This window comes from Bombina bombina, chromosome 3 (assembly GCF_027579735.1).
Source record: "Bombina bombina isolate aBomBom1 chromosome 3, aBomBom1.pri, whole genome shotgun sequence".
Classification (NCBI taxonomy): domain Eukaryota; kingdom Metazoa; phylum Chordata; class Amphibia; order Anura; family Bombinatoridae; genus Bombina; species Bombina bombina.
Genome location: NC_069501.1, coordinates 702470503 through 702497493, shown reverse-complemented (window position 1 = coordinate 702497493; position 26991 = coordinate 702470503). Strand labels below are relative to the sequence as shown.

Genomic DNA, 26991 nt, shown 5'->3' with positions numbered 1-26991 from the left:
ACGAGTTTTGCGTTATGAGGGGTGCGGTACTAACTTGCAAGTTATTGTCACTGCTCACTTACCTACAGCGCTGGTATTACAGGTTTACAAAAACCCGCCATTAACAGGCAAGAAGTGAGTGTAGAGCAAAAGTGTGCTCCATACCGCACTCCAATACCAGCGCTGCTGAAAGCTGTGGTGAGCTGGTTTTACGTGCTTGTGCACGATTTCCTCATAGACATCAATAGGGAGAGCCGGCTGAAAAAAAGTCTAACACCTGCAATAAAGCAGCATAAAGCTCAATAACGCAGCCCTATTGATTCCTATGGGGAAACTAAATTTATGTTGACACCTAACACGAACCCCGAGTCTAAACACCCCTAATCTTACACTTATTAACCCCTAATCTGCTGCCCCCAACAATCGCCGACACCTACATTATATTTACTAACCCCTAATCTGCTGCCCCAACATCGCTGCCACTATAACATATTAACCCCTAAACCGCCGTACTCCCGCATCACAAACACTAGTTAAATATTATTAACCCCTAATCTGCCACCCCTAACATCGCCGCCACCTACCTACATTTATTAACCCCTGATCTTCCGCCCCCAACATCGCCGCCACTATACTAAATTTATTAACCCCTAAACCTAAGTCTAACCCTAACACCCCTAACTTTAATATAATTAAAATAAATCTAAATACAAATTCCTATCATTACCTAAATAATTCCTATTTAAAAATAAATACTTACCTGTAAAATAAACCCTAAGATAGTTACAATATAACTAATAGTTACATTGTAGCTAGCTTAGGGTTTATTTTTATTTCAAAGGCAACTTTGTATTTATTTTAACTAGGTAGACTAGTTAGTAAATAGTTATTAACTATTTACTAACTACCTAGCTAAAATAAATACAATTTTACCTGTAAAATAAAACTTAACCTGTCTTACACTAACACCTAACCTTACACTACAATTAAATCAATTACATAAATTAAATGCAATTACCTAAATTACAAAAAACCACAAACACTAAATTACACAAAATAAAAAAAGAAATTATCAGATATTTAAACTAATTACACCTAATCTAATAGCCCTATCAAAATAAAAAAGCCCCCCCAAAATAAAAAAAACCATAGCCTAAACTAAACTACAAATAGGCCTTAAAAGGGCTTTTTGCGGGGCATTGCCCCAAAGAAATCAGCTCTTTTACCTGTAAAGGGCATTTGGATGGGCATTGCCCTTAAAAGGGCATTTAGCTCTTTTTCAAGTGCCCAAACCCCTAATCTAAAAAGAAAACCCACCCAATAAACCCTTAAAAAAGCCTAACACTAACCCCTGAAAATCCAATAACAGTTTTTGAAGACCCAACATCCATCTTCAGCGAAGCGGCAGAAGTCCTCATCGAAGCCGGCAGAAGTCTTCTTCCAAGCAGCTAAGTCTTCATCCAAGCCCGCAGAAGTCTTCATCCAGACGGCAACTTCTATCTTCAACCATCCGGCGTGGAGCGGCTCCATCTTAAAGACATCCGGCGCGGAGCATCCTCTTCAATCGAAGTCTTCTTGCAGAATGAAGGTTCCTTTAAATGACGTCACCCAAGATGGCGTCCCTTGAATTCCGATTGGCTGATAGAATTCTATCAGCCAATCGGAATTAAAGGTGAAAAAATCCTATTGGCTGATGCAATCAGCCAATAGGATTGAGCTTGCATTCTATTGGATGTAAAGAATATTTTTAGAAAAACCAAATGCGCTGGTTATAAAACCACACTACACATAAAGAAACAGGCAATCCCAGAGCCTGCAAAAATGGTATTGTAAATAGAAACGGGTTTATATGTGAGCGCCTGATTATGTCAGGTCATAAACTGGCTGAAGGTTTTATTGAGAGTATGGCTAAGATAAAAAATATATCTGATTATAATGAGATAATTCTCAATAGAAATATATATATAAAATAGATTTGGGAATTAAACAACCCAAACTGCTAGAAAAACACACACTACACAATATATAGTAATTTGTTGAAATAAATATGTAAATTTATTTAAAAGGTTAAGAATATTTAATAGTAAAAAAAATAAATGTCACAAATATGTATTAAAAACACAAATACATTTTTCCTAATTGGTACCAATAGCTAAAAAACTAGAAGAAATTCAAATAAAGTCTATATAGAAATGTTCAGGAGATAAAGAAACAAAACAAAATGAAACACAAGCTAATTAATTATAAGATGTGGATCTAAACTCTTCATGCCACACTTGTTGAAATATGGTGATTTTATCTCTGTTATAATCAAAAGAAAAGTCTTTTACTTGTTGATCCTCATAAAACTCTGTTACATTAAAACTTCCACAAATTTGCGTAACTTGAAAGGAACAGAGAAAAAAAAGTCCTTAAAGCATAAAGCTCCACTTGCAAAATACCCCCGGGGGAAAAGGTACTGTAGTTAATTCCAGATTTGCACCTTGTTATCAGAAAACAGTCTTTGAGCAAAGAATATTGGTTTCGTTTACCCGATATGCTGGTATGTAGATCGGTAGAGTGAGAATTCCGGTCCTTGGTGTAAAGCTATTTCACTGAAAAGAGGCACAGTCTGTCTCTCCCTTCCTTGTTTCTTCCGGCGTTCCTCGTGTGTTCCGTTTGACGCCCAGTACGCCGTGTCTTCTTTCCTAGACATGCCCACAAATTGCGGGAGACTTTTGGTTTCAGAGCCTTCCAGTAGGGAGTATCTCCAAAGAATGATCCGTTGGTGGTCCGTTAGAAGGCAACGCGTTTCAGCTCTCAGGAGCCTTTTTCAAGCCATAACAGACTATACTAGTATTGATCCTTATATACCCTACTGCTTAATTGTTTATCGAAATAAATAAATAGTTGATTACTGTGTTGACTTTTCCCTAATGTTCTTTCATTCATATTTATTCACCTCAGTATAGACAGCATACATTGACCTATGCAGTATTTTAAAGAAAAAGGTCTATAATAAAATGTTTGATTATCAAAGAGTTTAAAACAGTATACAGATTGTTGTGTGAATAGTAATTTCAAAAGAAGTATCAGAAAACATAGTTATTTGTGACAGAAACTTTTAAACATCATACTTCAGTAAAAAATTAATGCACTTCAACAAAGAACTATATAAAAACTAAGAAAGTTTAAAATATAAATTTTAAAACTGTTTGTTAAAAAAGGGGACAATTTTGAACTGTAATAAGTTAGTTAAGAAAGGACACTAATTTACATAGGTTGGCAATTGATTTAGTGTTTAGAAATTATTCAAGCTCTAGGAAGTTATTTAAAAATAAGTATTATAATTGATTAAGAATTTCATTTAAAAAAACTACCTAATTCAATTTCTAAATTAAGACCTTGTGGATGAAGTGTATCTAAGTTAAAAATCCATTTGCTCTCTAGTTGTAAAAGTTTGTTATGCACATCTCCTCCTCTTACTTGTTTTGGTAATTTGGCTATGCCGGTATATTGGAAAAATTTAAGATTACCTCCATTGCACTCTTTAAAGTGTTTTGGGACTGGTAAGTCTTTGTTTCTCTCCTTATCCATATTGTCAATTGAGAGGATATGTTCCCTAATCCTTTCCCTTAGGGGTCTTTCCGGTTCCCCTATATATTGTTGTCCACATTTGCATTGGATAACGTACACTATGTTGGTATCCGTGCACCTTATACACTCCTGTATCTTAAACTCCTTTTTATTAGTATTAGAAATAACTGTCTAGCATTTTTTTTAACTTCGGCACGCTTTACAAATAAAACAGGGAAAAAAAACTTTTATTTCATTTCCTTGTAGATCTGTCATTTTTCTTGGACTTTTTCATCATGGTAGGTGCTAGTCTATTTTTTAAGTTATTAGCTTTTCTATAAACAAAATGTGGTTTATTGGAAATAAGGGGGCCTATTATTTTATCTTGTTTTAGGATATGCCAGTGCTTTCTCATAATGTTTTCCATTAGTCTATAATTACCATTATATTCTGTAATTAAAGGCACTTTTATATTATTTGTATGATTTGCTTGTGTTTCTTTCTTTTTCTTAGTTAAAAGAGACCTCCTATCCATTTTTTCTACCTCTTGTCTTATTTTTTCTACTGCCTTATCATCATATCCTCTTTCAATGAACTTTGATTTTAAATTTTCAGATTGGAGTAAGTAATCTTAATTTTTACTACAATTTTTCTTAACTCTCATCATTTGGCCCTTTGGGATATTTCTTTTCCACACTTGATGGTGGCAGCTTGTGGAGTGTATGAAATTGTTGCTGTCAACTGGCTTAAAATACGTTCTTGTATTTATTCTTCCTTCATCAACATAAATTTCTAAATCTAGAAAATTTAGCTTTTCTTTACTTATTTCCCTGGTAAATCTAATGTTTAAGTCATTATCATTCATCTTGACAAAAAAATCTTCAAAAGAATCTTGAGTCCCTCTCCAAATAATAAGTACATCATCTATGTACCTCTTAAAGAGGACTAGGCTTGCACCCAGCTCTTGGGTAGCTAGAAAATGTTGCTCCCATAACCCCATAAATAAATTTGCATAGCTGGGTGCAAACCTAGTCCCCATAGCTGTTCCACAGATTTGTACATAAAAGAATTCTTCAAAGAAAAAATTATTATGATTAAGTATAAAATCGATACTTTCTAGAAGAAATTCTCTTTGTTCTAATTTAATACACGAGTCATTACGTAAAAAATGTTTGACTGCTTTTAAACCATTTGAATGTTCGATTATCGTATAAAGAGAGGTGACATCACAGCTAATTAGCCACATGTCTTCAGTCCATACAACTTCCTCTAAGAGTTTTATCATTTCTGTAGAGTCCTTTAAGTAGGAATCAAGACAAACCACATATTTTTGCAAATACCCATCAACATACTGGGATAAGTTGGCCGTAACTGAATCTATGCCTGATATTATGGGCCTACCTGGTGGATCTGTGAGGCATTTGTGTATTTTTGGCAAAATATAAAAAACTGGAATTCTTGGTGTCTTTTTTAGTAGGAAATCATACTCTTTTTCATTTATGACTCCTAATAATTTATTTTTATTTAATAATGTTTTTAATTCCCAAGTATAAAATGTAGTAGGATTAATTTTGCTTTTTTTTATAAGTATTGGTGTCATTTAGTAAATTGTCACAAATTCTCATGTAATGTTGTTTGTCTAAAACAACAATACCACCCCCCTTATCAGCACTCCTAAAAACAATTTCTTTATTATTTTCCAATTCTTTGATAAGCCTTTCTTGTTTCTTTGATAGGTTATATTTTATGTTTTTTATTTTCTTTTCAGGTATATTTTTGATATCATTTACAATAAATTTTTCGAATGTTTCTATTATCGGTCCTTTTTCATGCTTAGGGTAAAAGTTGGATTTATTTTTTAAACCAGAATGGATAAAGTTACTCTTATCTGAAATTGTTATCATAGATTGTTGGGCTTCTCGCTCCAAAGCAGTTTTAGCAAAGTATCTTTTTAGTGTTAAGGATCTAATAAATGTATTGGCATCTATGTAGGTATTTAATTTGTTTATTTTGGATGTTGGTGCAAATGAGAGTCCTTTTTGTAAGACACTTTTTTCCTCTTCTTTTAAAGTGTAATTACTTAAATTATATATTCCATTTTCTTTATTGTTCCCTATCTTTTTCGTTTGTCGTTTGTTTTTTTTGTACACCTTTCCCCCGTTTTCCTCGTCTCCTGAGTGGTTTCTTTTTCTTTGGCCTATCCTTTGTTCTTTTGGTTCTAAGAAAGGTTTGTTGTATGTAGTTTGGCCCCTTTCTAAAAAATGACCTGTTGAAGTAGAGGTATTAGAGTAGTTTGTTGAATGTCGTGTAGTGTTTGAATTATGGTTGTCTATGCTATCCTGCTCTTTATCTAAGGGTTCAAACCTATTGTGTAATGGTATATTTACTTCTCTAGTTCCTTCAGTTCTCTGGTTCCCTCTATTGTAATTATTGTTGTGATTCCAATTATCACTATGATTCCTGTTGTTATCTTTGTGTGCATTATACCATCCTCCATGATAGTTGTTGGGATCTTGTTTGTTCTCATAATAGTTGTAGGTGTTGTTATGCCTAGATTTCTGATGGTTACGTCTCACTACATGCCAATCATTCCTAGAGTTAATATAGTTGGTTCCCTCTCTTAGTCTTTGATTAACAACTTGTTTATTTTCAGTCCTAATTTGTTCCTGAATATCTTGTTGTTGTTGTGTGTTATTTCTAAATCTATTGTATCTCCATCTGTGTGATATATAAGTATCATTATAGTTCCCTTCCTCAAATTGTTTGTAGTCCTGATCATCCCTATCAAATTTATCCATTTTGATCTTCAATAGGTAATTTTTTAAATCTTCCATATTTTCTTTTAATTTTTTCTCACTATTTTTAAATGCTGTTGTTTCCTTAAATCTGGTTAATTTTAGTTCTATTTCATTTATCTCATTACATAAATTTTTCAGAATATCTCCTCTATGGTCTTTGATCAATTTCATTAACTTGATTGAGGCATCTTCTAAGATCTCCCTCCATTTTCTCTTAAAATCCTCATCTTCAACTTTGAAAGCACATTCTTTTTTTATCCTAAGTCCCCTAGGTACTCTTTTTACTTCTAAGTATTTTTCTAGGAATAGATATTCAGTCCTACATTTTAGTTCTGTAGTCAACTTTTTTTCAAGGAGTCCCATTAAATCATCTAAAGTTTCTTTTTTGCTTCTAAGGTACTTAAAAATTCTGTTTTGTCTTTGTTTATTAGAGATCTTAGATCATCATACATATTTGACCTCAACTCAAAAATACTATTTTTGTTTGTCATTTTACCTGCTGCAAAGTTTTTCAAACTGGGATAGTATTAAGTTTTTGATGCAAAGAATATTTTTAGAAAAACCAAATGCGCTGGTTATAAAACCACACTACACATAAAGAAACAGGCAATCCCAGAGCCTGCAAAAATGGTATTGTAAATAGAAACGGGTTTATATGTGAGCGCCTGATTATGTCAGGTCATAAACTGGATATATATATATATAAATAAATAGATTTGGGAATTAAACAACCCAAACTGCTAGAAAAACACACACTACACAATATATAGTAATTTGTTGAATTAAATATGTAAATTTATTTAAAAGGTTAAGAATATTTAATAGTAAAAAAATAAATGGCACAAATATGTATTAAAAACACAAAGAAATTTTTCCTAATTGGTACCAATAGCTAAAAAACTAGAAGAAATTCAAATAAAGTCTATATAGAAATGTTCAGGAGATAAAGAAACAAAACAAAATGAAACACAAACTAATTAATTATAAGATGTGGATCTAAACTCTTCATGCCACACTCGTTGAAATATGGTGATTTTATCTCTGTTATAATCAAAAGAAAAGTCTTTTACTTGTTGATCCTCATAAAATGCTGTTACATTAAAACATCCGCAAATTTGCGTAACTTGAAAGGAACAGAGAAAAAAAGTCCTTAAAGCATAAAGCTCCACTTGCAAAATACCCCCGGGGGAAAAGGTACTGTAGTTAATTCAAGATTTGCACCTTGTTATCAGAAAACAGTCTTTGAGCAAAGAATATTGAAATATATAATTTAAGTAACTACACTTTAAAAGAAGAGGAAAAAAGTGTCTTACAAAAAGGACTCTCATTTGCACCAACATCCAAAATAAACAAATTAAATACCTACATAGATGCCAATAAATTTATTAGATCCTTAACACTAAAAAGATACTTTGCTAAAACTGCTTTGGAGCGAGAAGCCCAACAATCTATGATAACAATTTCAGATAAGAGTAACTTTATCCATTCTGGTTTAAAAAATAAATCCAACTTTTACCCTAAGCATGAAAAAGGACCGATAATAGAAACATTCGAAAAATTAATTATAAATTATATCAAAAATTTACCTGAAAAGAAAATAAAAAGCATAAAATATAACCTATCAAAGAAACAAGAAAGGCTTATCAAAGAATTGGAAAATAATAAAGAAATTGTTTTTAGGAGTGCTGATAAGGGGGGTGGGATTGTTGTTTTAGACAAACAACATTACATGAGAATTTGTGACAATTTACTAAATGACACCAATACTTATAAAAAAAAGCAAAACTAATCCTACTACATTTTATACTTGGGAATTAAAAACATTATTAAATAAAAATAAATTATTAGGAGTCAAATGAAAAAGGAGTATGATTTCCTACTAAAAAAGACACCAAGAATTCCAGTTTTTTATATTTTGCCAAAAATACAAAAATGCCTCACAGATCCACCAGGTAGGCCCATAATATCAGGCATAGATTCAGTTACGGCCAACTTATCCCAGTATGTTGATAGGTATTTGCAAAAATATGTGGTTTGTCTTGATTCCTACTTAAAGGACTCTACAGAAATTATAAAACTCTTAGAGGAAGTTGTATGGACTGAAGACATGTGGCTAATTAGCTGTGATGTCACTTCTCTTTATACGATAATCGAAAATTCAAATGGTTTAAAAGCAGTCAAACATTTTTTAAGTAATGACTCATGTATTAAATTAGAACAAAGAGAATTTCTTCCAGAAAGTATCGATTTTATACTTAATCATAATTATTATTTCTTTGAAGAATTCTTTTATGTACAAATCTGTGGAACAGCTATGGGGACTAGGTTTGCACCCAGCTATGCAAATTTATTTATGGGGTTATGGGAGCAACATTTTCTAGCTACCCAAGAGCTGGGTGCAAGCCTAGTCCTCTTTAAGAGGTACATAGATGATGTACTTATTATTTGGAGAGGGACTCAAGATTCTTTCGAAAAATTTTTTGTCAAGATGAATGATAATGACTTAAACATTAGATTTACCAGGGAAATAAGTAAAGAAAAGCTAAATTTTCTAGATTTAGAAATTTATGTTGATGAAGGAAGAATAAATACAAGAACGTATTTTAAGCCAGTTGACAGCAACAATTTCATACACTCCACAAGCTGCCACCATCAAGTGTGGAAAAGAAATATCCCAAAGGGCCAAATGATGAGAGTTAAGAAAAAACAGAATTTATGTTTACCTGATAAATTACTTTCTCCAACGGTGTGTCCGGTCCACGGCGTCATCCTTACTTGTGGGATATTCTCTTCCCCAACAGGAAATGGCAAAGAGCCCAGCAAAGCTGGTCACATGATCCCTCCTAGGCTCCGCCTACCCCAGTCATTCGACCGACGTTAAGGAGGAATATTTGCATAGGAGAAACCATATGTTACCGTGGTGACTGTAGTTAAAGAAAATAAATTATCAGACCTGATTAAAAAAACCAGGGCGGGCCGTGGACCGGACACACCGTTGGAGAAAGTAATTTATCAGGTAAACATAAATTCTGTTTTCTCCAACATTGGTGTGTCCGGTCCACGGCGTCATCCTTACTTGTGGGAACCAATACCAAAGCTTTAGGACACGGATGAAGGGAGGGAGCAAATCAGGTCACCTAAATGGAAGGCACCACGGCTTGCAAAACCTTTCTCCCAAAAAATAGCCTCAGAAGAAGCAAAAGTATCAAATTTGTAAAATTTAGAAAAAGTGTGCAGTGAAGACCAAGTCGCTGCCTTACATATCTGATCAACAGAAGCCTCGTTCTTGAAGGCCCATGTGGAAGCCACAGCCCTAGTGGAGTGAGCTGTGATTCTTTCAGGAGGCTGCCGTCCGGCAGTCTCATAAGCCAATCGGATAATGCTTTTAATCCAGAAGGAGAGAGAGGTAGAAGTTGCTTTTTTGACCTCTCCGTTTACCAGAATAAACAACAAACAAAGACGAAGTTTGTCTGAAATCCTTAGTAGCTGCTAAGTAAAATTTGAGAGCACGAACTACATCCAAGTTGTGCAACAAACGTTCCTTCTTTGAAACTGGATTAGGACACAAAGAAGGCACAACTATCTCCTGGTTAATGTTTTTGTTAGAAACAACTTTTGGAAGAAAACCAGGTTTAGTACGCAAAACCACCTTATCTGCATGGAACACCAGATAAGGAGAAGAACACTGCAGAGCAGATAATTCTGAAACTCTTCTAGCAGAAGAAATTGCAACCAAAAACAAAACTTTCCAAGATAATAACTTAATATCAACGGAATGTAAGGGTTCAAACGGAACCCCCTGAAGAACTGAAAGAACTAGGTTGAGACTCCAAGGAGGAGTCAAAATTTTGTAAACAGGCTTGATTCTAACCAGAGCCTGAACAAAGGCTAGAACATCTGGCACAGCTGCCAGCTTTTTGTGAAGTAACACAGACAAGGCAGAAATCTGTCCCATCAAGGAACTTGCAGATAATCCTTTTTCCAATCCTTCTCGAAGGAAGGATAGACTCTTAGGAATCTTAACCTTGTCCCAAGGGAATCCTGCAGATTCACACCAACAGATATACCAAATTATGTGGTAATTTTTCTGGTTACAGGCTTTCAGGCCTGAACAAGAGTATTAATAACAGAATCTGAGAACCCTCGCTTTGATAAGATCAAGCGTTCAATCTCCAAGCAGTCAGCTGGAGTGGGTCGAACGGACCTAGAACAAGAAGGTCTCGTCTCAAAGGTAGCTTCCATGGTGGAGCCGATGACATATTCACCAGATCTGCATACCAAGTCCTGCGTGGCCACGCAGGAGCTATCAAAATCACCGACGCCCTCTCCTGATTGATCCTGGCTACCAGCCTGGGGATGAGAGGAAACGGCGGGAACACATAAGCTAGTTTGAAGGTCCAAGGTGCTACTAGTGCATCCACTAGAGCCGCCTTGGGATCCCTGGATCTGTACCCGTAGTAAGGAACTCTGAAGTTCTGACGAGAGGCCATCAGATCCATGTCTGGAATGCCCCACGGTTGAGTGACTTGGGCAAAGATTTCCGGATGGAGTTCCCACTCCCCCGGATGCAATGTCTGACGACTCAGAAAATCCGCTTCCCAATTTTCCACTCCTGGGATGTGGATAGCAGACAGGTGGCAGGAGTGAGACTCCGCCCATAGAATGATTTTGGTCACTTCTTCCATCGCTAGGGAACTCCTTGTTCCCCCCTGATGGTTGATGTATGAACTTGGCCCTCGCTAGCTGAGGCCAAGCTTTGAGAGCATTGAATATCGCTCTCAGTTCCAGAATATTTATCGGTAGAAGAGATTCTACCCGAGACCAAAGACCCTGAGCTTTCAGGGATCCCCAGACCGCGCCCCAGCCCATCAGACTGGCGTCGGTCGTGACAATGACCCACTCTGGTCTGCGGAAGGTCATCCCTTGTGACAGGTTGTCCAGGGACAGCCACCAACGGAATGAGTCTCTGGTCCTCTGATTTACTTGTATCTTCGGAGACAAGTCTGAATAGTCCCCATTCCACTGACTGAGCATGAACAGTTGTAATGGTCTTAGATGAATGCGCACAAAAGGAACTATGTCCATTGCCGCTACCATCAAACCTATCACTTCCATGCACTGCGCTATGGAAGGAAGAGGAACGGAATGAAGTATCCGACAAGAGTCTAGAAGTTTTGTTTTTCTGGCTTCTGTCAGAAAAATCCTCATTTCTAAGGAGTCTATTATAGTTCCCAAGAAGGGAACCCTCGTTGACGGAGATAGAGAACTCTTTTCCACGTTCACTTTCCATCCGTGAGATCGGAGAAAGGCCAGGACAATGTCCGTGTGAGCCTTTACTTGAGGAAGGGACGACGCTCGAATCAGAATGTCGTCCAAGTAAGGTACTACAGCAATGCCCCTTGGTCTTAGCACCGCCAGAAGGGACCCTAGTACCTATGAGAAAATCCTAGGAGCAGTGGCTAATCCGAAAGAAAACGCCACGAACTGGAAATGCTTGTCCAGGAATGCAAACCTTAGGAACCGATGATGTTCCTTGTGGATAGGAATATGTAGATACGCATCCTTGAAATCCACCTTGGTCATGAATTGACCTTCCTGGATGGAAGGAAGAAGTGTTCGAATGGTTTCCATCTTGAACGATGGAACCTTGAGAAACTTGTTCAAGATCTTGAGATCTAAGATTGGTCTGAACGTTCCCTCTTTTTTGGGAACTATGAACAGATTGGAGTAGAACCCCATCCCTAGTTCTCCTAATGGAACAGGATGAATCACTCCCATTTTTAGCAGGTCTTCTACCCAATGTAAGAATGCCTGTCTTCTTATGTGGTCTGAAGACAACTGAGACCTGTGGAACCTCCCCCTTGGAGGAAGCCCCTTGAACTCCAGAGAATAACCTTGGGAGACTATTTCTAGCGCCCAAGGATCCAGAACATCTCTTGCCCAAGCCTGAGCGAAGAGAGAGAGTCTGCCCCCCACCAGATCCGGTCCCGGATCGGGGGCCCGCATTTCATGCTGTCTTGGTAGCAGTGGCAGGTTTCCTGGCCTGCTTTCCTTTGTTCCAGCCTTGCATAGGTCTCCAGGCTGGATTGGCTTGAGAAGTATTACCTTCCTGCTTAGAGGACGTAGCCCTTGGGGCTGATCCGTTTCTGCGAAAGGGACGAAACTTAGGTTTATTTTTGGTCTTGAAAAGACCTATCCTGAGGAAGGGCGTGGCCCTTGCCCCCAGTGATATCAGAGATAATCTCTTTCAAGTCAGGGCCAAAGAGTGTTTTCCCCTTGAAAGGAATGTCAAGCAATTTGTTCTTGGAAGACGCATCCGCTGCCCAAGATTTTAACCAAAGCGCTCTGCGCCACAATAGCAAACCCAGAATTTTTTCGCCGCTAACCTAGCCAATTGCAAGGTGGCGTCTAGGGTGAAAGAATTAGCCAATTTAAGAGCACGAATTCTGTCCATAATCTCCTCATAAGAAGAAGAATTACTAATAATCGCCTTTCCTAGCTCATCAAACTAGAAACACGCGGCTGCAGTGACAGGGACAATGCATGCAATTGGTTGTAGAAGGGAACCTTGCTGAACAAACATCTTTTTTTAGCAGACCTTCTCATTTTTTATCCATAGGATCTTGGAAAGCACAACTATCTTCTATGGGTATAGTGGCGCGCTTGTGTAGAGTAGAAACCGCCCCCTCGACCTTGGGGACTGTCTGCCATCAGTCCTTTCTGGGGTCGACTATAGGAAAACAATTTTTTAAATATGGGGGGAGGTACTAAAGGTATACCGGGCCTGTCCCATTCTTTACTAACAATGTACGCCACCCGCTTGGATATAGGAAAAGCTTCGGGGGGCCCCGGGGCCTCTAAGAACTTTTCCATTTTACATAGTGGTTCTGGAATGACCAGATAATCACAATCATCCAAATTGGATAACACCTCCTTAAGCAGAGCGCGGAGATGTTCCAACTTAAATTTAAAAGTAATCACATCAGGTTCAGCTTGTTGAGAAATGTTTCCTGAATCTGAAATTTCTCCCTCAGACAAAACCTCCCTGGCCCCCTCAGACTGGTGTAGGGGCCCTTCAGAAACCATATCATCAGCGTTCTCATGCTCTACAGAATTTACTAAAACAGAGCAGTCGCGCTTTCGCTGATAAGTGGGCATATTGGCTAAAATGTTTTTGATAGAATTATCCATTACAGCCGTTAAATGTTGCATAGTAAGGAGTATTGGCGCACTAGATGTACTAGGGGCCTCCTGTATGGGCAAGACTGGTGTAGACGAAGGAGGGGATGATGCAGTACCATGCTTACTCCCCTCACTTGAGGAATCATCTTGGGCATCATTTTTACTAAATTTTTTTTATGACATAAAATACATATAGTTAAATGAGAAGGAACCTTGGTTTCCCCACAGTCAGAACACAATCTATCTGGTAGTTCAGACATGTTAAACAGGCATAAACTTGATAACAAAGCACAAAAAACGTTTTAAAATAAAACCGTTACTGTCACTTTAAATTTTAAACTAAACACACTTTATTACTGCAATTGCGAAAAAGTATGAAGGAATTGTTCAAAATTCACCAAAATTTCACCACAGTGTCTTAAAGCCTTAAAAGTATTGCACACCAAATTTGGAAGCTTTAACCCTTAAAATAACGGAACCGGAGCCGTTTTTATATTTAACCCCTTTACAGTCCCTGGAATCTGCTTTGCTGAGACCCAACCAAGCCCAAAGGGGAATACGATACCAAATGATGCCTTCAGAAAGACTTTTCTATGTATCAGAGCTCCACACACATGCAGCTGCATGCCATGCTGTCCTCAAAAACAAGTGCGCCATACCGGCGCGAAAATGAGGCTCTGACTATGATTAGGGAAAGCCCCTAAAGAATAAGGTGTCTAAAACAGTGCCTGCCGATATAATCATATCAAAATACCCAGAATAAATGATTCCTCAAGGCTAAATATGTGTTAATAATGAATCGATTTAGCCCAGAAAAAGTCTACAGTCTTAATAAGCCCTTGTGAAGCCCTTATTTACTATCTTAATAAACATGGCTTACCGGATCCCATAGGGAAAATGACAGCTTCCAGCATTACATCGTCTTGTTAGAATGTGTCATACCTCAAGCAGTAAGAGACTGCACACTGTTCCCCCAACTGAAGTTAATTGCTCTCAACAGTCCTGTGTGGAACAGCCATGGATTTTAGTTACGGTGCTAAAATCATTTTCCTCATACAAACAGAAATCTTCATCTCTTTTCTGTTTCTGAGTAAATAGTACATACCAGCACTATTTTAAAATAACAAACTCTTGATTGAATAATAAAAACTACAGTTAAACACTAAAAAACTCTAAGCCATCTCCGTGGAGATGTTGCCTGTACAACGGCAAAGAGAATGACAGGGGTAGGCGGAGCCTAGGAGGGATCATGTGACCAGCTTTGCTGGGCTCTTTGCCATTTCCTGTTGGGGAAGAGAATATCCCACAAGTAAGGATGACGCCGTGGACCGGACACACCTATGTTGGAGAAATTGTAGTAAAAATTAAGATTACTTACTCCAATCTGAAAATTTAAAATCAAAGTTCATTGAAAGAGGATATGATGATAAGGCAGTAGAAAAAATAAGACAAGAGGTAGAAAAAAATGGATAGGAGGTCTCTTTTAACTAAGAAAAAGAAAGAAACACAAGCAAATCATACAAATAATATAAAAGTGCCTTTAATTACAGAATATAATGGTAATTATAGACTAATGGAAAACATTATGAGAAAGCACTGGCATATCCTAAAACAAGATAAAATAATAGGCCCCCTTATTTCCAATAAACCACATTTTGTTTATAGAAAAGCTAATAACTTAAAAAATAGACTAGCACCTACCATGATGAAAAAGTCCAAGAAAAATGACAGATCTACAAGGAAATGAAATAAAAGGTTTTTTTCCCTCTTTTATTTGTAAAGCGTGCCAAAGTTAAAAAAAATGCAAGACAGTTATTTCTAATACTAATAAAAAGGAATTTAAGATACAGGAGTGTATAAGGTGCACGGATACCAACATAGTGTACGTTATCCAATGCAAATGTGGACAACAATATGTAGGGGAACCGGAAAGACCCCTAAGGGAAAGGATTAGGGAACATATCCTCTCAATTGACAATATGGATAAGGAGAGAAACAAAGACTTACCAGTCCCAAAACACTTTAAAGAGTGCAATGGAGGTAATCTTAAATTTTTCCAATATACCGGCATAGCCAAATTACCAAAACAAGTAAGAGGAGGAGATGTGCATAACAAACTTTTACAACTAGAGAGCAAATGGATTTTTAACTTGGATACACTTCATCCACAAGGTCTTAATTTAGAAATTGAATTAGGTAGTTTTTTTAAATGAAATTCTTAATCAATTATAATACTTATTTTTAAATAACTTCCTAGAGCTTGAATAATTTCTAAACACTAAATCAATTGCCAACCTATGTAAATTAGTGTCCTTTCTTAACTAACTTATTACAGTTCAAAATTGTCCCCTTTTTTAACAAACAGTTTTAAAATTTATATTTTAAACTTTCTTAGTTTTTATATCGTTCTTTGTTGAAGTGCATTAATTTTTTACTGAAGTATGATGTTTAAAAGTTTCTGTCACAAATAACTATGTTTTCTGATACTTCTTTTGAAATTACTATTCACACAACAATCTGTATACTGTTTTAAACTCTTTTTGATAATCAAACATTTTATTATAGACCTTTTTCTTTAAAATACTGCATAGGTCAATGTATGCTGTCTATACTGAGGTGAATAAATATGAATGAAAGAACATTAGGGAAAAGTCAACACAGTAATCAACTATTTATTTATTTCGATAAACAATTAAGCAGTAGGGTATATAAGGATCAATACTAGTATAGTCTGTTATGGCTTGAAAAAGGCTCCTGAGAGCTGAAACGCGTTGCCTTCTAACGGACCACCAACGGATCATTCTTTGGAGATACTCCCTACTGGAAGGCTCTGAAACCAAAAGTCTCCCGCAATTTGTGGGCGTGTCTAGGAAAGAAGACACGGCGTACTGGGCGTCAAACGGAACACACGAGGAACGCCGGAAGAAACAAGGAAGGGAGAGACAGACTGTGCCTCTTTTCAGTGAAATAGCTTTACACCAAGGACTCTACCGATCTACATACCAGTATATCGGGTAAACGAAACCAATATTCTTTGCTCAAAGACTGTTTTCTGATAACAAGGTGCAAATCTGGAATTAACTACAGTACCTTTTCCCCCGGGGGTATTTTGCAAGTGGAGCTTTATGCTTTAAGGACTTTTTTTCTCTGTTCCTTTCAAGTTACGCAAATTTGCGGATGTTTTAATGTAACAGCATTTTATGAGGATCAACAAGTAAAAGACTTTTCTTTTGATTATAACAGAGATAAAATCACCATATTTCAACGAGTGTGGCATGAAGAGTTTAGATCCACATCTTATAATTAATTAGCTTGTGTTTCATTTTGTTTTGTTTCTTTATCTCCTGAACATTTCTATATAGACTTTATTTGCATTTCTTCTAGTTTTTTAGCTATTGGTACCAATTAGGAAAAATTTCTTTGTGTTTTTAATGCATATTTGTGACATTTATTTTTTTTACTATTAAATATTCTTAACCTTTTAAATAAATTTACATATTTATTTCAACAAATTACTATATATTGTGTAGTGTGTGTTTTTCTAGCAGTTTGGGTTGTTTAATTCCCAAATCTATATATATATATATATATATATATATATATATATATATATATATATATATATATATATATATATATATATATATATATATATATATATATATATATATATATATATATATATATATATTTATATTTCTATTGAGAATTATCTCATTATAATCAGATATATTTTTTATCTTAGCCATACTCTCAATAAAACCTTCAGCCAGTTTATGACCTGACATAATCAGGCGCTCACATATAAACCCGTTTCTATTTACAATTCTATTGGCTGTTCCAATCAGCCAATAGAATGCGAGCTCAATCCTATTGGCTGATTGGATCAGCCAATAGGATTATTCCTACCTTAATTCCGATTGGCTGATAGGATTCTATCAGCCAATCGGAATTCAAGGGACGCCATCTTGGATGACGTCATTTAAAGGAACCTTCATTCTTCGCTTGGACTTCGTTTGAAGAGGATGCTCCGCGTCAGCTGGATTGAAGATGGACCCGCTCCGCTGCGGATGGATGAAGATAGAAGATGCCGCCTGGATGAAGCCTTCTGCCTGTCTGGAGGTCCTCTTCTGCCCGGATCGGATGAAGACTTCTGCCCCTCTAGAGGTCCACTTGTGCCCGGCTGGGTGAAGACATCTCAAGGTAGGGTGATCTTCAAGGGGGTTAGTGTTAGGTTTTATTAAGGGGGGATTGGGTGGGTTTTAGAGTAGGGTTGGGTGTGTGGCTGGTGGGTTTTAATGTTGGTGGGGGGTATTGTATTTTTTTTTTACAGGTAATAGAGCGGATTACTTTGGGGCAATGCCCCGCAAAAGGCCCTTTTAAGGGCTTCGTTGAGGATGGATGTCGGGTCTTCAAAAACTAAGTGGATCTTCAGCAGTTAGTGTTAGGCTTTTTTAAGGGTTTATTGGGTGGGTTTATTTTTAGGTTAGGGCTTTGGGCAGCAATAGAGCTAAATGCCTTTTTAAGGGCAATGCCCATCCAAATGCCCTTTTCAGGGCAATGGGGAGCTTAGGTTTTTTTAGTTAGGATTTTACTTGGGGGGTTGTTTGTATATTTTTTTTCAGGTAAAAGAACGGATTTCTTTGGGGCAATGCCCCGCAAAAGGCCCTTTTAAGGGCTATTGGTAGTTTAGTTTAAGCTAGGTTTGTTTTTTTTTTGATAGGGCTATTAGATTAGGTTTAATTAGTTTAAATATCTGATAATTTCTTTTTTTATTTTGTGTAATTTAGTGTTTGTTTGTTTTTGTGATTTAGGTAATTGTATTTAATTTATGTAATTGATTTAATTGTAGTGTAAGGTTAGGTGTTAGTGTAACTCAGGTTAGGTTTTATTTTACAGGTAAATTTGTATTTATTTTAGCTAGGTAGTTAGTAAATAGTTAATAACTAGTTAAAATAAATACAAATTTGCCTGTAATATAAAAATAAACCCTAAGCTAGATACAATGTAACTATTAGTTATATTGTAGCTAGCTTAGGGTTTATTTTATAGGTAAGTATTTAGTTTTAAATAAGAATTATTTAGGTAATAATAGTAGGTTTTATTTAGATTTATTTTAATTATATTTAAGTTAGAGGGTGTTAGGGTTAGACTTAGGTTTAGGGGTTAATAAATTTAGTATAGTGGCGGTGGCGACGTTGGGGGCGGCAGATTACAGGTTAATAAATGTAGGTAGGTGGCGGCGATGTTAGGGGCGGCAGATTAGGGGTTAATAATATTTAACTAGTGTTTGTGATGCGGGAGAGCGGCGGTTTAGGGGTTATATGTTTATTATAGTGGTGGCGATGTCCGGAGCGGCAGATTAGGGGTTAATAATTTTATTTTAGTGTTTGCAATGCGGGAGGGCCTCGGTTTATGTAGTTTATGGGTGTTAGTGTACTTTTTAGCACTTTAGTTATGAGTTTTATGTTACAGCTTTGTAGCGTAAAACCCATAACTACTGACTTTCAGTTTACGGTATGGATCTTGACGGTATTGGCTGTACTGCTCACTTTTTGGCCTCCAAGGCAGACTCGTAATACCGGCGCTATGGAAGTCCCATTGAAAAAACATAATTTATGTAAGAACTTACCTGATAAATTCATTTCTTTCATATTAACAAGAGTCCATGAGCTAGTGACGTATGGGATATACATTCCTACCAGGAGGGGCAAAGTTTCCCAAACCTTAAAATGCCTATAAATACACCCCTCACCACACCCACAAATCAGTTTAACGAATAGCCAAGAAGTGGGGTGATAAGAAAAAGTGCGAAGCATATAAAATAAGGAATTGGAATAATTGTGCTTTATACAAAAAAATCATAACCACCACAAAAAAGGGTGGGCCTCATGGACTCTTGTTAATATGAAAGAAATGAATTTATCAGGTAAGTTCTTACATAAATTATGTTTTCTTTCATGTAATTAACAAGAGTCCATGAGCTAGTGACGTATGGGATAATGACTACCCAAGATGTGGATCTTTCCACACAAGAGTCACTAGAGAGGGAGGGATAAAATAAAGACAGCCAATTCCTGCTGAAAATAATCCACACCCAAAATAAAGTTTAACGAAAAACATAAGCAGAAGATTCAAACTGAAACCGCTGCCTGAAGAACTTTTCTACCAAAAACTGCTTCAGAAGAAGAAAATACATCAAAATGGTAGAATTTAGTAAAAGTATGCAAAGAGGACCAAGTTGCTGCTTTGCAGATCTGGTCAACCGAAGCTTCATTCCTAAACGCCCAGGAAGTAGATACTGACCTAGTAGAATGAGCTGTAATTCTTTGAGGCGGAGTTTTACCCGACTCAACATAGGCAAGATGAATTAAAGATTTCAACCAAGATGCCAAAGAAATGGCAGAAGCTTTCTGGCCTTTCCTAGAACCGGAAAAGATAACAAATAGACTAGAAGTCTTACGGAAAGATTTCGTAGCTTCAACATAATATTTCAAAGCTCTAACAACATCCAAAGAATGCAATGATTTCTCCTTAGAATTCTTAGGATTAGGACATAATGAAGGAACCACAATTTCTCTACTAATGTTGTTGGAATTCACAACTTTAGGTAAAAATTCAAAAGAAGTTCGCAACACCGCCTTATCCTGATGAAAAATCAGAAAAGGAGACTCACACGAAAGAGCAGATAATTCAGAAACTCTTCTAGCAGAAGAGATGGCCAAAAGGAACAAAACTTTCCAAGAAAGTAATTTAATGTCCAATGAATGCATAGGTTCAAACGGAGGAGCTTGAAGAGCTCCCAGAACCAAATTCAAACTCCAAGGAGGAGAAATTGACTTAATGACAGGTTTTATACGAACCAAAGCTTGTACAAAACAATGAATATCAGGAAGAATAGCAATCTTTCTGTGAAAAAGAACAGAAAGAGCAGAGATTTGTCCTTTCAAAGAACTTGCGGACAAACCCTTATCCAAACCATCCTGAAGAAATTGTAAAATTCTCGGTATTCTAAAAGAATGCCAAGAAAAATGATGAGAAAGACACCAAGAAATATAAGTCTTCCAGACTCTATAATATATTTCTCGAGATACAGATTTACGAGCCTGTAACATAGTATTAATCACGGAGTCAGAGAAACCTCTATGACCAAGAATCAAGCGTTCAATCTCCATACCTTTAAATTTAAGGATTTCAGATCCGGATGGAAAAAAGGACCTTGTGACAGAAGGTCTGGTCTTAACGGAAGAGTCCATGGCTGGCAAGATGCCATCCGGACAAGATCCGCATACCAAAACCTGTGAGGCCATGCCGGAGCTATTAGCAGAACAAACGAGCATTCCCTCAGAATCTTGGAGATTACTCTTGGAAGAAGAACTAGAGGCGGAAAGATATAGGCAGGATGATACTTCCAAGGAAGTGATAATGCATCCACTGCCTCCGCCTGAGGATCCCGGGATCTGGACAGATACCTGGGAAGTTTCTTGTTTAGATGAGAGGCCATCAGATCTATCTCTGGGAGCCCCCACAATTGAACAATCTGAAGAAATACCTCTGGGTGAAGAGACCATTCGCCCGGATGCAACGTTTGGCGACTGAGATAATCCGCTTCCCAATTGTCTACACCTGGGATATGAACCGCAGAGATTAGACAGGAGCTGGATTCCGCCCAAACCAAAATTCAAGATACTTCTTTCATAGCCAGAGGACTGTGAGTCCCTCCTTGATGATTGATGTATGCCACAGTTGTGACATTGTCTGTCTGAAAACAAATGAACGATTCTCTCTTCAGAAGAGGCCAAAACTGAAGAGCTCTGAAAATTGCACGGAGTTCCAAAATATTGATCGGTAATCTCACCTCCTGAGATTCCCAAACTCCTTGTGCCGTCAGAGATCCCCACACAGCTCCCCAACCTGTGAGACTTGCATCTGTTGAAATTACAGTCCAGGTCGGAAGAACAAAAGAAGCCCCCTGAATTAAACGATGGTGATCTGTCCACCACGTTAGAGAGTGTCGAACAATCGGTTTTAAAGATATTAATTGAGATATCTTCGTGTAATCCCTGCACCATTGGTTCAGCATACAGAGCTGAAGAGGTCGCATGTGAAAACGAGCAAAGGGGATCGCGTCCGATGCAGCAGTCATAAGACCTAGAATTTCCATGCATAAGGCTACCGAAGGGAATGATTGTGACTGAAGGTTTCGACAAGCTGAAATCAATTTTAGACGTCTCTTGTCTGTTAAAGACAGAGTCATGGACACTGAATCTATCTGGAAACCCAGAAAGGTTACCCTTGTTTGAGGAATCAAAGAACTTTTTGGTAAATTGATCCTCCAACCATGATCTTGAAGAAACAACACAAGTTGATTCGTATGAGACTCTGCTAAATGTAAAGACGGAGCAAGTACCAAGATATCGTCCAAATAAGGAAATACCACAATACTCTGTTCTCTGATTACAGACAGAAGGGCACCGAGAATCTTTGTGAAAATTCTTGGAGCTGTAGCAAGGCCAAACGGTAGAGCCACAAATTGGTAATGCTTGTCTAGAAAAGAGAATCTCAGGAACTGATAATGATCTGGATGAATCGGAATATGCAGATATGCATCCTGTAAATCTATTGTGGACATATAATTCCCTTGCTGAACAAAAGGCAATATAGTCCTTACAGTTACCATCTTGAACGTTGGTATCCTTACATAACGATTCAATAATTTTAGATCCAGAACTGGTCTGAAGGAATTCTCCTTCTTTGGTACAATGAAGATATTTGAATAAAACCCCATCCCCTGTTCCGGAACTGGAACTGACATAATTACTCCAGCCAACTCTAGATCTGAAACACAATTCAGAAATGCTTGAGCTTTCACTGGATTTACTGGGACATGGGAAAGAAAAAATCTCTTTGCAGGAGGTCTCATCTTGAAACCAATTCTGTACCCTTCTGAAACAATGTTCTGAATCCAAAGATTGTGAACAGATTTGATCCAAATTTCTTTGAAAAAACGTAACCTGCCCCCTACCAGCTGAACTGGAATGAGGGCCGTACCTTCATGTGAACTTAGAAGCAGGCTTTGCCTTTCTAGCAGGCTTGGATTTATTCCAGACTGGAGATGGTTTCCAAACTGAAACTGCTCCTGAGGACGAAGGATCAGGCTTTTGTTCTTTGTTGAAACGAAAGGAACGAAAACGATTGTTAGCCCTGTTTTTACCTTTAGACTTTTTATCCTGTGGTAAAAAAGTTCCTTTCCCACCAGTAACAGTTGAAATAATAGAATCCAACTGAGAACCAAATAATTTGTTTCCCTGGAAAGAAATGGAAAGTAGAGTTGATTTAGAAGCCATATCAGCATTCCAAGTCTTAAGCCATAAAGCTCTTCTGGCTAAGATAGCCAGAGACATAAATCTAACATCAACTCTAATAATATCAAAAATGGCATCACAGATGAAATTATTAGCATGCTGGAGAAGAATAATAATATCATGAGAATCACGATTTGTTACTTGTTGCGCTAGAGTTTCCAACCAAAAAGTTGAAGCTGCAGCAACATCAGCCAATGATATAGCAGGTCTAAGAAGATTACCTGAACATAGATAAGCTTTTCTTAGAAAAGATTCAATTTTTCTATCTAAAGGATCCTTAAACGAGGGTACCATCTGACGTAGGAATGGTAGTACGTTTAGCAAGGGTAGAAATAGCCCCATCAACTTTAGGGATTTTGTCCCAAAATTCTAACCTGTCAGGCGGAACAGGATATAATTGCTTAAAACGTTTAGAAGGAGTAAATGAATTACCCAATTTATCCCATTCCTTAGCAATTACTGCAGAAATAGCATTAGGAACAGGAAAGACTTCTGGAATAACCGCAGGAGCTTTAAAAACCTTATCCAAACGTATAGAATTAGTATCAAGAGGACTAGAATCCTCTATTTCTAAAGCAATTAGTACTTCTTTAAGTAAAGAGCGAATAAATTCCATCTTAAATAAATATGAAGATTTATCAGCATCAATCTCTGAGACAGAATCCTCTGAACCAGAAGAGTCCAAAGAATCAGAATGATGGTGTTCATTTAAAAATTCATCTGTAGAGAGAGAAGATTTAAAAGACTTTTTACGTTTACTAGAAGGAGAAATAACAGACAAAGCCTTCTTTATGGATTCAGAAACAAAATCTCTTATGTTTTCAGGAACATTCTGCACCTTAGATGTTGAGGGAACTGCAACAGGCAATGGTACATCACTAAAGGAAATATTATCTGCTTTAACAAGTTTGTCATGACAATTATTACAAACAACAGCTGGAGGAATAGCTACCAAAAGTTTACAGCAGATACACTTAGCTTTGGTAGATCCAGCAGGCAGTGGTTTTCCTGTAGTATCTTCTGGCTCAGATGCAACGTGAGACATCTTGCAATATGTAAGAGAAAAAACAACATATAAAGCAAAATAGATCAAATTCCTTATAAGACAGTTTCAGGAATGGGAAAAAAATGCCAAACATCAAGCTTCTAGCAACCAGAAGCAAATGAAAAATGAGACTGAAATAATGTGGAGACAAAAGCGACGCCCATATTTTTTGGCGCCAAATAAGACGCCCACATTATTTGGCGCCTAAATGCTTTTGGCGCCAAAAATGACGCCACATCCGGAACGCCGACATTTTTGGCGCAAAATAACGTCAAAAAATGACGCAACTTCCGGCGACACGTATGACGCCGGAAACGGAAAAGAATTTTTGCGCCAAAAAAGTCCGCGCCAAAAATGACGCAATAAAATGAAGCATTTTCAGCCCCCGCGAGCCTAACAGCCCACAGGGAAAAAAGTCAAATTTTTGATAATTTAAAGCATAATCCCAAATATGAAACTGACTGTCTGGAAATAAGGAAAGTTGAACATTCTGAGTCAAGGCAAATAAATGTTTGAATACATATATTTAGAACTTTATAAATAAAGTGCCCAACCATAGCTTAGAGTGTCACAGAAAATAAGACTTACTTACCCCAGGACACTCATCTACATGTTTGTAGAAAGCCAAACCAGTACTGAAACGAGAATCAGTAGAGGAAATGGTAAATATAAGAGTATATCGTCGATCTGAAAAGGGAGGTAAGAGATGAATCTCTACGACCGATAAAAGAGAACCTTATGAAATAGACCCCGTAGAAGGAGATCACTGCATTCAATAGGCAATACTCTCCTCACATCCCTCTGACATTCACTGCACGCTGAGAGGAAAACCGGGCTCCAACTTGCTGCGGAGCGCATATCAACGTAGAATCTAGCACAAACTTACTTCACCACCTCCCTTGGAGGCAAAGTTTGTAAAACTGATTTGTGGGTGTGGTGAGGGGTGTATTTATAGGCATTTTAAGGTTTGGGAAACTTTGCCCCTCCTGGTAGGAATGTATATCCCATACGTCACTAGCTCATGGACTCTTGTTAATTACATGAAAGAAAGGACTTTTTGAAAGCTGCGGTAATTACGTTGCGTTACGGCCAAAAAAGTGTGCGGTACAGCTAAACCTGCAAGATTCGTAATACCAGCGGTAGTGAAAAAGAGCCTTAACACTGCTTTTTCACCCATAACACAAAACTCGTAATCTAGCCGATTATTTGCAAATAAATTCCACAGTATTTAACTATTCTAGTACATTTTTTTTTCAGGGATAACCGACAACAAAATTTGTTTACTAATAAGATTTTTTAGAAAATGTTGCTATTCAGCACCGTTGACAGACCACTGTGGCAGTTTTATTTGTATTCTAATAATATGATAGTAAGGCCAGTCAAAGGTCATTATTAATAGATAGCAGCTAAGCAACCAGATCGGCTGACTTTCTAGCATGCTCAACAAGAAAAAGACTGCAACGGTGGTTTAACGGCCATTATGAACAGCTGCAGTGATACCTTTGATTATAAATTTTAATATTTAATACATTCATTTTGCAGTCAGGTAACCCAGAAGAAATGGGGTAAGTAAATACTATGGCACGTTGTTGCAAATATTGTTTAAAAGTCACTTTAGATTACATTTAAAGAGAGACAGTCTAGTCAAAATTAAAATTTCATGATTCACATAGGGCATGTAATTTTAAACAACTTTCCAATTTAATTTTATAATCAAATTTGCTTTGTACTCTTGGTATTCTTTTGTTGAAAGCTAAACCTAGGTAGGCTCATATGCTAATTTCTAAGCCCTTGAAGGCCGCCTCTTATATCAGTGCATTTTGACTGTTTTTCACATCTAGACAGCGCTAGTTCATGTGGGCCATATAGATAAGATTTAAGTTATTTAGGAGTCAGCACTGATTAGCTAAAACGCAAGTCTGTAAAAAGAACTGAAATATGGGGCAGTCTGCAGAGGCTTAGATACAAGGTAATCACAGAGGAATAAAGTATATTAATATAATCGTTTTGATTATGCAAAACTGGAGAATGGGTAATAAAGGGATTATCTAACTTTTTAAACAACAATAATTCAGGAGTAACTGTCCCTTTAAATATTTTTTTTTTTGTACAGTGATTTTGTGTGCTAAAACTATTTTTTTTTTTAATTTTTTTTTTAAGCCTGTATATGCATCATCATCCATGATTAAAACTGTAAAAGTCATCCTTATCCTCTCGTACTTTGCTCCTGGAGATGACTTGTGCACAAATGTGTACTTCCTGTTAGTTTCAAAATAAATTTAAAAATCTATGGACTACCATTTTCAGGCAAAAATATTTTAATATGTTTACTTGTTGGTCTTTCATCTGCTTGAAAATGTATTGCGTTGAATGCTCCTTTAATAAGTTTATCGATACAGCTTAATTTTTATCTCCTTCCTTAAAGTGATAGGAAAGCCCTGCCTTACTCAAACCCATAAACAAAAGTGCATGTAAGCTAAATGCTTTTACTTATCTTTTTGAAAACACCCTGAAGTCATCTCGGTCTCCAGCATTTCTGCCTTTCAAATGAGCATACCTGTGAACTAGAGTCGTATAGGTCCACAATTGGTTGGGACCATACCTGCAGCAATGCCAAAGGCTTCACATTTATACCTCACAGGAGCACGGTTTAAGAGGGCAGTGGAAATGTATGCTAATGTTTAGACTTGAATACACATCTGGCCAAGAGATTTCATACTGGGGCACCATTAAGAAATCAGCTGATGAGGGTAACCCTGGATGCTTGCAGACAGGAGGTTGCCTTTGAGCACATAGGTATACAGCTTGTGGAATAGAAAAGTCCCTCCTTTCTTATCCCTATAGCTGCATGCATATGACAGCAATTGCATCCTTTTCACCAAGGCAGTCAAATTGCTCTGAAGCCTCTATTTGAGTTATAAGTTTTCTTCCTGTTGGTCAGTATAGTAAATAATTGTTATGAGGCATTGAGAATTTGAACAACTGCCTCTTGCCATATATACAGACAATACCTTTTTCTATGTTTTTCATATTACAGTTTCCAATAAAGTTTAAAATGTCTATGATT

General features: G+C 37.1%; 1 protein-coding gene across 1 annotated transcript in view; it reads right to left on the bottom strand.

Moving 5' to 3' along the window:
* ZZEF1 (zinc finger ZZ-type and EF-hand domain containing 1) overlaps positions 1-26991 on the bottom strand; it is a gene marked incomplete in the record, with an annotated part of 722361 nt that overhangs the window by 670424 nt on the left and 24946 nt on the right.